Source organism: Hibiscus syriacus, unplaced genomic scaffold, assembly GCF_006381635.1.
Source record: "Hibiscus syriacus cultivar Baekdansim isolate YM2019G1 unplaced genomic scaffold, ASM638163v2 tig00111810_pilon, whole genome shotgun sequence".
Classification (NCBI taxonomy): Eukaryota; Viridiplantae; Streptophyta; class Magnoliopsida; order Malvales; family Malvaceae; genus Hibiscus; species Hibiscus syriacus.
In genome coordinates this window covers 615,424-632,159 of record NW_024063186.1, presented here as the reverse complement: position 1 = coordinate 632,159, position 16,736 = coordinate 615,424, and positions in this window count along the sequence as shown.

The following is a 16,736-nucleotide window of genomic DNA, read 5'->3' as shown; positions in this document are numbered from 1 at the left end:
ATGCGAACCTCATGTCAAGATTTTCCATAAACGATAAGAAGTATGGAGACATATGACTTTCTTGTTGTGCTGGCTCGTCTTCGGGTATGTGATCATCTATATCGCACATGAGTTGTTCAAGTTCTGGATCATCGTCCGCTACTGGTGACGGAGGAGCTTGTGAAGAGCTAGCTCCTGGTGTTTTCTCGATGGATCGAACCCATTGATCCGTGTCCCCGGTCTATCCCGATTTCTTTAACGATGTGAAATTTATTTGGTTCTTGAGAGGGATGGGAATATCAAGCGAGACCCTAAGGTTGGATTTGATAAACAAGTTGCTAAGAAGATAACTGTAAACTAAAGTTTCTACATTTTTGGATGGGATAGTGTTTACGGTATCACTAATTCACAAAAAATGATTTTTGGCAAATTTATTTTCTTTTTCTTTTGGATATAATGTATTCACTAAAGATATAGTACTCTAAGCATAGAAAATATACCTCCAGATAGTCTAAACCACCAAGAGATGATTAGGTGAAGAAAATGCTCATGATAAGTCCGTAAAGTACTTGCACTAGCTTTGGCTTTATAAGGAGTAGCCACCATTTCTCTTTCATTATCTAGACTTGCGTTATCCAACCCAAAGGTGGAAGCGATTGTGTCAGAGCCAATGTAAAAGAATTGACCTAGAAGATACGATTGAATTCATATGGTTTTGGTACGAGCTTCGTTTTAGACACATACCACATTGGAGTAGAAAATGCAGACTAGTTGATGATAGACAATTGGTTTAAGGTGAAAGAGTTTATCAAATTTCCAGGAACGAAGGGTAGGAAGATATTTGAAATTCATATCAACCATTGCTTGCATAAAGGGAATCCGCTCTTCCCGGATTTTATATGACTCAAATAAATTATGCTATCTATGGTAGAGATATTGTCTACGACCAGGCTCATTAAAACAGGAGTTTAGAATTGTCATATTGAGATCGTTTGGGTTTGGATTTGGATTGGGTGGAGGAATAGGAGGTCGATTTTGGTTTGAATGACTAGATGATGACCTAGGATGTTTTGGATTAGACATGGTTAAAAAAATTGGAATGGGTAGGGTTACCTTGAAAATTCGGATTGAGTGAGAATGTGATGATTTTTGCACGAATTCGATGATTCCAACAGGTTTAGAAGTTGAAGAACTATTGAGTTCCGACTATAGATCGAAGGGTTTAAGCAAAAGAGAGATTCAGGGTGAGAGAGAGGGGTGCATTGTGTGAAGGTATTTGTTTGAGGTTTTGGCAAAATAAATTTTTTTAGGGATTATAAGCCTAAAACCCGATGAGTGTATCGGTACACTCCTGAGTGTATCGATACACATTTAATGATTGCATCGGTACACTATCATAGTGTATCGATTCATAACGAGGGTGTATCCATACATATGTATCGATACATTGTGCACAAAAATGTTAAAATCTATATTTAAACATTCAAAATACTAAATTAATTAGCTCTAGTGGTATTGGCATCTCATATCACGAAAATTAACAATATTCAATCAATCAAATCTATCATTAAATAGTATTTGAACATAATATTAATTTTTACTAAAGATCATAACTCCCCCCTAACTAATAGCAAAGACAACAATCAAAAATATTATTTTTATAAGCATTTTTCAAAACTAATTAAATGTGCTAAAAATCATTTTAAACACTAAGTCAAGGTAGGCTTGTTAAACCTAATTCTCTACTAAGTGTCCAAAATCTTTCTTTATCTAAAGGTTTTGTAAAAATATCCGCTAATTGATGCAAAGTATCAACATATTCTAGAATTATATCTCATTTTGTGACATGATCTCTAATGAAATGATGTCTAATTTCAATATGCTTAGTTCTAGAGTGTTGGATGGGATTTTTAGTGAGACAAATAACACTAGTATTGTCACACTTGATAGGTATGGTACCTACTTCAATTCCATAATCTAAAAGTTATTGTTTTATCCATAAAACTTGTGCACAACAACTAACGACTGAAATGTATTCCGCTTCAGTGGTAGATAATGCAACACAATTTTGTTTCTTTAAAAACCATGAAATCATCATATTTCCTAGGAATTGAAAAGTACCGGAGAAGGCATACAAGCTAAAGTTAGAGTCTCTAGGATACCAAAGTCCTAAACTAGGAGTATCATTAAGGTATCTAAAGATTCTCTTAATGGCTAGTAGATGTGATTCCTTAGGGCATGATTGAAACCTAGCACATAAGCAAACACTAAACATAATGTCTGGTCTACTTGTAGTTAGATAAAGCAAAGAGTCAATCATTGACCTATACAATTTAACATCCACACATTTACCTCCTTCATCTTTGTCAAGCTTTGTAGATGAGCTCATTGGAGTGTCATGGGGTTTTCCATTTTCCAATCCAAACTTTCTGAGCATATCCTTGACGTATTTTGCTTGATTGATGAAGATGTCATCTTTTCTTTTCTTGATTTGGAGTCCCAAGAAAAATGAGAGCTCCCCCATTATGCTCATCTCAAATTCACTATGCATTAGCTTAGAAAATTCTTGGAAAAGAACATTATTAGTATAACCAAATATTATATCATCAACATAAATTTGAACTACTAATATATCTTTACCTTTTCACTTTAAAAACAATGTAGTGTCAACCTTCCCTTTTGTAAAACCTTTTTTTATCAAAAAATTTGACAATCTTTCATACCAAGCTCTAGGAGCTTGCTTTAAACCATGAAGTGCTTTTGTCAATTTAAAAACATGATCTGGAAATTTTGAATCTTCAAAACTAGGAGGTTGTTCTACATACACTTCTTCTTTTATAAAACCATTTAAAAATGCACTTTTAACATCCATTTGATATAATTTAAATTCATTGAAACATGCAAATGCTAATAGCATTCTTATTGCTTCCATCCTTGCTATAGGAGCATATGTTTCATCATAGTCTATGCATTATTCTTGAGTATAGCCTTGAGCAACAAGTATAGCCTTTTTCCTCGCTATATTACCACTTTCATCAAGCTTATTCCTAAATACCCATCTAGAACCTACAATAGATTTATTACTAGACCTTTCTACTAATGTTCATACTTTACTTCTCTCAAATTAATTTAACTCTTCTTGCATAATCATTATCCAATTTTCATCATCTAATGCTTCTTGAATATTCTTAGGCTATATGCATGAATTAAATGCAACATAATTACATATATTTCTAAGAGAATATCGAGTTGTTACCCCTTTGGATGGATCACCTATTATCTCACCATCCTTGACATAGTTTTATTCTCTTGGGTAAGAGACTTCCCTTTCTTTAATGGTTGGATTCCCGAGAGCATCGTGACTTTACTCATTTTTCGTTTCTTCCTTTGATGATGGTTCTCCAACGTCATGTCCAACGCTATTTGCTTTTACAAAACCTACGTCATCATCAACACAAGAATCCTTCCTCGGAAGGGGATTATCATCGAAAACAACATGTATAGACTCTTCTACAACTAAAGTTCTTTTATTAAATACCAGATAAGCTTTAGAATTTAAGGAATAACCCAAAAAAATTCCTTAATCACTTTTAGCGGCAAATTTGCCAAGATTATCTTTACCGTTGTTTAAAACAAAACATTTACATCCAAAAGGATAAAAATAATTAATGTTAGGCTTTTTATTTTTGAAAAGTTTATATGGAGTTTTCTTTAAAATTGGCCTAATCATTACTCAGTTTATAACATAACAAGTTGTATTTGTGGCTTCCACTCAAAAATATTTTGGCAAATTGTTTTCACAAAGTATGGTTCTAACCATTTCTTCTAAAGTTCGATTTTTCCTCTTAACAACTCCATTTTTTTGAGGAGTTCTAGGTGCTTAAAAATTATGGCTAATTCCATTAGAATTACAAAACTCAATAAATCCAAGATTTTCAAATTCAGTACCATGATCACTCCTAACACTAGTTATAGAGTAACTTTTTTCGTTTTGGATTATTTTTGAAAATGTGATGAATTTTTCTAATGCTTTATATTTAGTACTTAAGAATAGAACCCAAGTATATCTAGAATAGCCATCTACCAATACAAAGCAATATTGTTTTCCACCCAAGCAAACAGTTCTAATTGGCCCAAAAAGACCTATATGTATCAATTGTAATACTCTACTAGTTGATACATCATTAACGAACTTAAAGGAAACTCTTTTATGTTTTCCTTTAGCATATGCATCACAGATTTTATCATTATCAAATTTTAGATTTGGCAACCCTCTTACTAAATCTCCTTGAATTAGTCTTTGTAAAACACTTATACTAGTATGTCCTAGTCTCCTATGCCATAATCAACTATCATGTTTATCCTTAGCAACTAGGCATAAATTAGTCATATTTATTGAATCTAGATGCACCATGTAAATGTTTCCTATTCTATGACCAATAAGCATAATCCGATTAGATGCAATGTCAATTACTTTACAACCATTAGTTTCAAATAAGAAATTGTATCATTTATTACATAATTGACTAATACTCAATAGATTATGCTTCAACCCATTCACATATAACACATTTTTAATTTGTATGGAAGAGGTATTACCTATAATACCTATACCTTCAATGTGACCTTTTGAATTATCACCAAAAGTCACCTCTCCTCCATTTTTGTCATTAAGCTCTATGAACCGGTTCTTGTCTCCGGTCATATGTCTTGAGCATCCACTATCAAGGTACCATGAGTTTGAATTTGTTTCTCGTGCCTTGTAGCAATGCTCCTTTCCCTACAAACATAGATTAATTTTTTATTTTTGGTACCCAAATTCTTTTGGGTTCATATTCATTAGTCTTCAAAATTTTAGTCCCCTTGGGTATCCATTTGTGTAGGATATCCTTATATTTAGTAGTAATGAGTTCTTTAGGAACCCATATACTTCTAATGATTTTGCCATTAGAGGTTCTTTGGGGACCTCTATGATTGTAGTTTTTAAAACTTTTTCTAACAAAGTTGGATTTTGAACTTTCTCCATTTTCAAAACGTTTTGTTCCAACTTTATCAAAAGAAGCTTTAAGATCATCAATTTCTTTTTGATGATCATCATTAACTCTTGAAAGTAAGTTTGCAAATCAGTGTTTTTCTTTTCAAACTCATCTAGTTTGATTTGTAAATTTTTAATCTCTCCAAGCTTCTCGTTTGGAAGGGTCTCTCCATATGATTTGAGACCACTGACAATCATGGAAAATCTATCCGTCATATTCTTTGATATCTTCATCCAGTTTCATCCTGAAATTTTTTCATAGCTATGAATTAGAAGACTAATTTTAGATTATTTTACCTCGTTTATGCCTTCATGAGTGACTTGTAGTTTATCCCATATCTTATTGACAGTTGTACAAGATGAAACTCTTTTGTATTCATCTGGTCCAAGAGAACAAAATATAATATGGATAGCCTTTGAGTTGAGTTGGAACATTCTTGTCTCTCATTCACTCCACAATCTTGAATGAGTGAAAGGTATGATGTATCCGTCTTCTATGATATTCCATGCTCCCATGTCACTAGCTTGAATGAAGTACCTCATTCTATTCTTCCAATAAGCATAATTAGCTCCATTGAAGAAAGGAGGCTTGTTGGCGGGCATTGAATCAAGACCGAAGTCGAAGTTTGAAGTGGAGGCCATTGATGACTTGAATATCGATGTAACTCTTCCCAAATCGACTAAAGAGGTGGTTAAACCTTCAAATGAGTGTGGCTCTAATACCAATTGTTGAGTTAATCGATCGACGAAACAACCAAGAGGGGGTGAATTGGCAATTAAAATTTTGGTAGAAGCTTTTGCAGAAAATAGAAAATAATTGCACAGCGATTTAGAGTGGTTCGACTTTCTCAACCAAAGTCTATATCCACTGCTTTAGCTATCCACACTAAGGATTTTCCACAAATTCACTAATTTGTCTTTCTTTTAAGGATAAGAAGTAACCTTACAAATCCCTCAAGAATTATACCCCAAATTCTTGAGAACACTCTTTTCCAAAGAGAACAATACAAATTTTGCAAACTTACAGAAAAACCTCACTAGGAAAGATTTTTGCACAATTCTAGAACAAAGAAAGAACACTCAAGAATAAATACAATTGAGTACAAGTAGTGTTCTTAAAAGCAAAATGAATATTGAATGAAAATTGGCTTGAATTGCTCAAACTTGATGTTTAAAGCTTTCTATTTGTTTCTCTCACAATTGTTTTTTATCAATGGTTTTAGAACTTGTTTATATACACCTTGGATCACTTTTGAACGTTGGGGATCATTGGTGAAGTCAATAGAGCTTTTATGGTGTGAAAATAATTAAATAAAACAGTTGGGAGCATGTGTGTATCGGTACACTCTCAAGGTGTATCGGTGCACTGTGTGTAAAATTCAAATATTTTGACCATTGGTTGACCTAGTGTATCGGTACACTTGGGGTGTATCAGTACACTAATTGCATTCGATGTTTAAAAAAAATAGGAGTGTATCGATACATTATATGTGCATCGATACATAAAATGCATTCGATGTTGGGTGTTCATTGGTACATAAAATGCATTCGATGTTGGGTGTGCATCAATACATCCAAGAGTGTATCGGTACATCCCTTTGTAAAATTAATTTTTGGCTCGATTAAGGTTTGAAATACTTTGTAAAAATTGTTTCAAAAATATTTTAAGTTTCAAACACAGTTTTACACTTAAGTAAGGATTGAAAATGACCTTTGAAAAACTTGGAGTAATATTTTTGATATTCGAATAATTTAATTGAATATACTTCAAAAATGATTATAAAGTCTTAAAATTCATTAACACTTAATTTGTTATATCGAAACATCAAAATGTTTTCAATATTTTCCACATGGATTAATCGTTGAACGTTGCAAACCCCCGATGATTTCTTCTCAAACCCCTGACAATGAGTGGGAGCTCTATAAAGACGGCGGCTTCATATAAAAACGCAAGAAGTGTTGCCTTGTTCTTACCAAACCAGCACCAGTAACGACGGATCCCAAGGAAGATGAGGCACAAAGAATAGAGTGTAAGAGGAAAAACATTCTTAGAGTGAAAGAAAAGCACAAGAAAAAGATAAAAGAGTGGGAGATTTTGTCGAAGGCTTTTAAGTCAATTCAAGATAAGGCTTTAGGGTTTCAAATCCAACAACAAGAAAGAATAAGATCGAGAGAGATGTTAAAATCAATCATGCGGAAGCAATTAATACATAAGGATCTTGATAGGGTAATTAAATCAACCAAATCAAGCTCCTGGAATAATTATTAAGAATTACAGTAAAAGAAATAAAAACTTACTTGATGACTCCATTATGATAGTTGAATATCCCAAAAGTAAGAAATAATAAATGTTATCAATCTCAATATTGTATAATCCTCAATTCACCTTATGATGATATCAAGACTTGTTTGATTCTTGATAAAAGAATCAAAACCCTAAAACATATAAAGTTCTTGTTTTCTTTTATGAGAGAAAAAAAGAGCCTTGAGGAAAAAAACTGTCTGTTATGTGAGTTTTTTTAAAAATGATTCCACTACCTTTTTTTAAATCACAAAATAGCTGAAGGCCCCTCTACTTTTCAGTTACACATAAAACCACTCAAACTTATATTTTCATGGTATGGGATGGAGGGATTTACACCCGATAATTGCCTCCTTAATACTACATTAATCATCACCGTGTGTACAACAACAACAATGATCAATTACTTAAATTGTATAAATCAATATTAGAAATCAAAATTTCTAACATTCTCCCACTTAATTCATATATGACAAGTATACAACATATTAACATAATTTGAGCTCACTTAAATAATGTAATATATATGTCAAAACTTTATAAGAACTAAACCGACCAAATAATGGTGGTCACGGGCCTAGCAAACGTCCCGATTCCTTCCATGTATTACAAGTCAATCCAATTCAAACAGATACAAATTAATAAGACAGACACCCAAAAATGTCTTAAAATAAGATCCAACATCTATAATCATAACAAAATATGCATAACTAAAATATGATTCATAGATAAGCAAAATCCAAACAATCATTAATATCTAGAGTATCAAACAAACATAAATGTGCAAGACATATATTCATGCATGTATGACTAATCATCCGCTATACAAGGACTTCGCGACTACTCCCATTTCACTAACATGGCCAATAAATGTCTTAGGAGTTAGTCCTTTAGTCAACAGATATGCAATCATATCATTGGTGCCAATGTGCACTATTTCAACTCTTTGATTTTACACCTCTTCTTTGACAGATAGATACTTTAAATCGATATGTTTGGCACCCTTGGAGTTATATCGTTCTTAGAGAAGAATACAGTCGTCGTATTATCACAATAAACCCTTATCGGTTTAGCAATAGTACCAATGATGCCTAAACATTAACAAAATTGTGCAACCATAACGATTGAACTGTAGCTTCAAAGCATGTTACAAATTCAGCCTCTATAGTGGAAATAACAATGACATGATGTTTACCACTCTTCCTTGAAATAGCTCCATCAGCTAGAAGGAACACATAGTCAAATGTGGACTTTCGGGTATTCGAATATCCGACATAGTCTGAATCCGAGTAACCAACAACCTCAAGGTTACTAGTTCTTCTATATGTGAGCATGTGATCCTTAGTTCCTTGCAAGTACCTTAAAACTTTCTTTGTAGTTCTCCAATGAACTAGTCCAGGATTTGATTGATAATGACCTAACATACCGATCGTAAAGCTTATATTTGGCCTAGTACAAGTCTGAGCATACATCAAACTCTCGACTAAAGAAGTATAAGGGATATTATTCATTTCTTACTTGGAGCTTTGTTGCCACTAGAACCACCGTTTAAATTACCACAATAGGAAATGTTGGCTTGGGGAAGTTTGACCTTAAGGTCTTCCCTTTGCCTTGCCTCCTCTTGCAAGAGCATGACCTTAGTATCCAAAAGAGACCACTTTTCCTTAAGTTGGTTGTATGTTCTCCGAAATTGCTTGAAATCATCACCCTTACATGATTTCAGCATGAACTCAACCAACACCCTCTCACCAAGATCCATATCTAAAGTTTTAAACTAGTTGTAGGTATTCACCATGTGAGTAATGTGTTCTTTCATTGACTGAGCTATAGTGTACTCTCTATTAGATAAATCATCAATAAGAGCAGCAACAACAGACTTATCCACAATGTCTGTCATAGTACACTTCTTAATTTATTCCCTCACATTCTCAGTCTTGGGTTGGGAAGGCTTAATATTAGGAGCTATGCTAAGCTTAAGAAAGCTCATCATATGCATATTCGATCTCTCACAATTCTCCCATAATTTCTTATCTGCCACCAGACTAGTATCGGTCGGTTTAGTGGGCTCATCCATAACTAGAGCTAAATCGAGTCCTAAAATGTCAGCATTTAGCTTGACATATTCGATCTAATCATCATTATTCTGTCCATTAAACTAGATACCATTGGCAGCCATATTTGACATAGTAGAGACCACTGCAAACATTTACATCTTACATATTAATTGCTTTGAATTTAAACCATAATTCAAACTATAACATTTACCAAAACATTGAATTTAAATTCACCTTTGGCCTAAATCTAAATGCAACCAACAATCATTAAACATACATCATTCTTATAACATATATAAGGTCAATCATTAAGTTTACTTTAACATACAAGTCATCTTTGGATATAACTTATATATTAATTAAACAAAGTTCATAACCTACTTCAATTGTTATTAACCATGAGTAAGATCTACCTTTGGGTAATCGTATAACTATATGTTAATAACTATAAATGTTTATTGTTCTTAAATGTCATTTATGATGCTATATCAAATAAACATTTATAAACATAATATAAATCATCTAATGAATTTTGAGTGGTCCACTTTGGTGACTAACAAACTCACTAAAATATTAAAGATTTAAATCATGATCCAAAATTATTTGATATGATCCTACACTTGCCACATTAACTTCACTTTCCACGACAACATAATTAACTCTACTTGCCTCGGTAACTTCACTTCCATGACAACGTCATTAACTCTACTTGCCACGACAAAATCATTCACCATCAAACTGGGATCATATCATTGTTCCTTATCAATTAACAATCAATCTAACATCAATATCATAATCAATTGTCAATTTGCAACTTCAATTAATCTTCAATAAGAAAATACCCAAATTTCTTATGAAACCTTTAATAAGAAAAATACTTAAATTTCTTATGAAACCTTTAATAAGAAAAAAATACATAAATTTCTTATGAAACCTAAATTGGTGATTTAATTCCTATAAAACCTGGCTATGATGCCAAATGTTAAAATAAATTAATCTTGCGTGCAGAAGCAATTAACACATAATGATCTTTATAGGGTAATTAAATCAACCAAATCAAACTCCTGGCATAATTATTAAGAATTATAGTAAAATAAATAAAAATTTACTTGATGATTCCATTGTGATTGAATATCCCAAAAGCAAAAAATAATAAATGTTATCCAATCACAATACTGTATAATCATCAATTCGCCTTGTGATGATATCAAGACTTGTTTGATTCTTGATGAAAGAATCAGAACCCCAAAATAGATAGAGTGTTCTTGTTTTCTTTTAAGAGAGAAAAAGAAAGAGCATTGAGAAAAAAAATGTCTGCTACATGAGTTTTTTAAAAAATGATTCCACTATGTTTTTTAAATCATAAAATAACCGAAAGGCCCTCTACTTTTCAGTTACACATAACACCACTCAAACTTATATTTTCACAATATGGGACGTATGGATTTACACCCAATAATTGTCTCCTCAATACTATACTAATCATCACCGTGTGTACAACAACAACAATTATCAATTACTTAAATTATATGAATCAATATTAGAAATAAAAATTTCTAACAACAGACAGAAGGAACGACGTCGTCTTCAGGTTGGAGAAGAAGGATAACACTTCTGGCTCTTTGATTGATGAGCTTCTCTCGCATGTAGTTTTACTGATTTTGTTACTTTCCCTTTAATTTTAGGGTTAATATTCATTTCCAAATTCAATTCAATCTATAGCAAAATGGGATTAAGCATCAAGATGTATATAACTATTGAGATTTAGGGTTTTTACCCCTAGTTTTTGAGACCATGTTGAAATATTGGTTGAATCACAAGAAATGATAATCCCGATGTATCAAAAACTTAGTTTAAAATCCCTGTTGCAAAATAGGGGAAGAAGGAACGATAACTCCACATGGAAAATAAAGGGGTAAGTTTTAAAAAAAAAATTAAAAATAATTTTTTATTTCACCATATGTCATTCTGTTAATGGTTACATGGATCCATGTCATCCTCCGTAACGGAAATGGTTAAATCATTGACAGCAGAAAACACCATGTATGTACTTGAGAATTTTTAAACTTTATGTATGAAATCGAGAATTAGGTGTTATTCATTTATGAGTGGGGTATTTAACCTAATTTTTTTTTTGGTCATCCAACTATTAATGTTTTTAAATTCATATGTAACGATAGATTTTAATTATTTACTGCATAATAAAAGGTAGACCTAAGTTTTCCTTTACTTAGATGGCATTACCTTTTTATTTCCTCTTGTCATCCTCAAGATAATAAGTAATTATGTGGTACGACAGTTTATTATAAGGTTAAAGAATAATAGGAAATGGGTGCAATCGATAATGTGATAAAAATCATAACACTTTTTATTGGGTGTAACCTAAAAAGTTAATTTTTTTCTAACATTTTCGGTTGCCAATTGAAAATGTTATGAAGAAGATAACATTTTTTGTTTAACCTAAAATGTTAGAAAAAAAATGAAATTTTAGATTTTGTCCAATCGAAAATGTTATGTTTTTTTATCACATTTTCGATTATGTCCATTCTTTGTCATTCCTTAGCCTTAAATTAGCATATCGTTGCTTAGACTTTCCCTAAGATAATGCATGGTTGAAATATTTATGTCGGTTTCAATTTTAATCTTTATTCATTTTTTATTGACTTTTGTCAACAATTTTTAGCCACCTTGGTGGTAAAAAATTGTACTTGTTCTTTGAGATCTAGGATTCAAACACCAGAAATACTAATGGAATAAAAGTCAATATCAAAGGGTTAAATTAAATTATCTTTGAACATATACTACTTTATACTTATCCTAGATGAATTAAAAAAGTATTTGTATATGTAACAACCGTCAAACCTTCTCAAAAAGTTATAAAATATAGGTTTAATCTTTTAAATTTATATTATATTGTCTAAAAAATAAAATTTATTTTACCAATGGGGTTGGTTCAAGTGGTAAGTAGCTTGATATCACTTAAAAAAGGTCTCAAGTTAGGGTCCTTGTTTATGCAGAAAATCCCCGCTAGGAGACTCACCAACCAAAGCTGCAACCCGGGTCGGTCTAGATTAGTCAAGGCGAAATCTTGGAACTGGGGGACAACCAAAAAAATAAAATAAAATAAAATTTATTTTCAAATATATACTGGTAAACTACATAAATGGTCACCAAACTTTTAGGACACTTTCATTTTGGTCACCCAACTGTTAGAACTTACAATACAATCACTAAACTTTTAGTTCGTTTTCAATAAGGTCCCCGGCGTTACCTTCCGTTAGTTTTAACCGACGTAATAGTTACCTCCCATTAACTCTTCTTATTCTTCTTAACTTTTAGGGCGCTTGTATTTTGGTCACCCAACTTTTAAAACTTACAGTATAATAACTGAACTTTTAGTTCGTATTCAATAAGGTCCCTGACGTTATCTCTCGTTAATTTTATCTAACACGGTAGTTACCTCGTGTTAACCTTTGTTCTTCTTCTTATTCTTCTTCTTCTTGACAATTCCACCAACAAAAACAATGAAATTCACACCTTTTTCTTTAACAACCATATGCGAAACCTTATTTGATTCTTCATTTTTTTTTTGCATTTTTGTTCCAAATTTGCTTTTGATTTAGTTTGAAATAAGCACATCATACATATGCAAATCCTTATTCAATTCTTAATTTTTCATAATTCATACTATAAAAAGTGTAGCACTTAACACATACTTACACCGGTATAAGGATGTATATCTCCTAATACCTTATTACCTAACAATAAACACATAATTATATTGGTGTAAGTATGTTTTTGTATTTTCAAAAAAATAAAAAAATGTATATTAAGTTATTTTTGTACAAATTTTATTAAATATATATATAAAAAATAGAAATAATAAAAAAATTGTATTAAATTATTTATGTAAAAATATAATAAATTAGAAATATAATTATAAATTTATTTTATTTTATCAAAATTCGTAACCGTTAACATCATTTTTAATGATTCAATTAATCAAAATTGTTTAGTATTAACGGTTTAGTTAATTAACCTGTTAAATATAACGGTTACACCGATTAACAATTAGATATTTTTTTAACATCCCTAATTAATATAACTAATCAAATAAATATAAGATAATTATCTAACACATGGATACAAAATAATTTTTTATTGATACATAGAATAATAATACATAAATAAATGTAAAATTTGTTTAAAAATATGAAAATGCATGCCTGACAAAAGAATGATAATGTTTTTGGCCATAATATTTCTTAGGTTGTCTGGTCGCTCCATTTCAGGATAATAATGCAGCTGCTTCAAAGGATCTTCCGTGCTTTACCTTTACAGTAATTGAAAACTATAGTGCCCTGCGGTTGTTTCCGCAATTTTCTTTGTTAGCTTTATCCTGGCTTCATACAAAATAAGTGCCTAAATATACCTAAAATTGAATTTTAAAGAATTTTTATTGAAAAAAAAAGTGTTTAATGTTTTCTTCACTATACTTGCAGGTGTCTATTGTTAAATGAATCATCAAATGACACGTGTAACGTTTATTTTTTTATTTTGATTAAAAATATTATTTACAAATATTTTTTTTTAAATCTGAACGTGACACATGTCACTTAACGATTTCTTTTTAATGGTAGACACCTAAAAGTATGATAGAGAAAACATTAGAAACATATTTTTAACGAAAAATTCTTTAAATATCAAAAGTCAATTTTTAGTATAGTTTAGTGACTTATTTTTATATTAAGCCTTTTATCATTAGCATTATAATTTTTAATCCATGTAAATACATTATGTAATCATTAATATTATAATTTTTAATCCATGTAAATACGTTTTTTTAGTATGTAATCATTCGTATTATAATTTTTAATCCATGAAATACGTTTTTAGTATGTAATCATTAGTATTATAATTTTTAGGGTAAGCTATACAGAGACCACCCAACTATAGCCCATTTTCATTTCGACCACCATTTTTGAATTCTTGTCAATCAGACCACCCAACTATTTAAATGCATTCAATCATACCACTAGCCATTAACATTTAACGAAAGCGATGACATGTCAGTTAATAAAATTGGTTTAATTATACATTTGGTCCTTGATATTTATACATTCTTTTAGTTTGGTCATAATTTTAATTCAATTTGATAAATTTAACCTCCAATTAGGTGTTAACATGTGTCACTACTAGATTGGAGGATATTTTATTAATTTTAATTATTTAATTTATTTTATTTTGTATCCAATCAAGTGGTAAAATGTGTCATCATCTTATTAGATACAAAATGTTGAAAATCTTCAACTTGCTCTTTGGGGGATCAAACTATCACCCCATAGCCCCTTTAGGGGCATGCCAAAGCCGTTGGGTTGAGTCCCTCAATTGGTATTGTATTCCAACATCTTATATATGATATGTTCTAGCCAATGGTAGAGAAAATAGGAAATTAACATGATATTAAATGAGTTCAATCTTATATATTGAGTTTTTATATAAAAAAAGTAAAACTTAAATTTTTATGTTTTCAAACTACCTTTATTTTTATATATAATTATTAAATAATTATTAATTATATTAATAATAATTTAATAATTATATATAAAAATTATATATATGTGTATATTATTAATTATGATAAAAATGAAAATTATAATTTGATTATATAAAAATAAATCTAATTTAAAATCTAATTCAAGTTTCGATAAAATTAATTTTTAAATTAATTTTAAAAATATTAAAAATATTTTAAAAATATTAATTTTATTATTATTTTAATTATTTTAAAATTTATTTTTTATACAAACAAATCATAATTTTAATTTTTTAACATAATTAATATATATTTATATATAATTATTAAATAAAACTAAATTTATTAACTATATTAAAAAATAATTTGATGATTATATAAAAATTGTATAAAAGTCAAAGATAGTTTAAAAATATAAAAATTTAAATTTTACTTTTTTAAAAAAAATATATGTTAGTTTCTTATTTTTCTCTACTATTGGTTAGAACATATTATATATAAAATGTTGGAATACAATTCTAATCGAGGGACTTAGCCCAACGGTTTTGGCATGCCCTTAAAGGGGTTGTGGGTTGTTGATTCGATCCCCCAATAGCAAGTTGAAAATTTTCAACTTTTTGTATCCAATAAGGTGGCGACACGTGTCAACACCTGATTGGATATAAAATAAAATTAAATTAAATTAATAAATTAATAAATTAATAAAATATCCTCCAAATCTACTAGTGGCACATGTCAACACCTAATTGGAGGTTGAATTTATCAAATTGAATTAAAATTATAACCAAACCGAAAGAATGTATAATTATCGAGGACCAAATATGTAATTATAGCAATTTTAATAACCGACACATTATCACTTCCGTTAAATGTTAACATCTAGTGGTCTGAGTGAATGCATTTTAATAGTTGGGTGGTCTGATTGACAATAATTCAAAAATGGTGGTCGAAATGAAAAGGGGCTATAGTTGGGTGGTCTTTGGTATAATTTAATCCATGTAAATAAGTTTTTTTTAAGATGTATTCAAGTAAGTTTAAATTGGTTTATAGATTGGATTTGGATTAAATTTATAACACATTTTATGTTTTTTAGGGCTTAATAAAATAAATAAATCTCTAAACTATATTATTTGTGAATTTTAAGGAGTTACTTTGTAGTGTATTATTTTTTAATTACATTATTTTCTTCTTAAACTTATTTGATTACATTAATTTCATCTTTTAGTTAACATTAATTGTTACGATAATGATCTATGTGTGTGAATGATGATAAAGTAAAGAAGTATAATTGATTCTAATTAAAAGTTTAAAGACTTATTTAATCTTTAAATAAAAAATTAATAAAATGTTAGGTTTTAAAAATATTATTAAAAATTTTAAAATACATAATTGTATAATGATAAATTATTAAAATAATCAAAATTTAAAAATATTTATATTTATAAAGTAACAGTGAACTTTTAAAATTTCTTAATCTGCAATCATTATCGTTCTCTTATAATTCTTCCCGTTACCTCTACCACTAACGTTTTATAAGTTAATTTGATGAACATATGTTATTTAATTTTCATTTGGTGTATTTGGATATATCGGTAGTTTCGAATGTCGGAGGTTTCAACCACAGCCAACTCACCTGGGTATTGTGGCCGTCCAAGGGGAGAGACGTCGGTGAGTGTGACGGTTATTTTGACGACACTTTTGAAGGTTTGTGTCTGAGTTTGGAAAATGCCTATGGGATATATAATTTGCGTCAAAAACGGGTGATTTTATGTTGAAAATGAATCATGTTTGTTAAGGTGTTTCATGCCAATCAAACGTCGAAGAATTCGG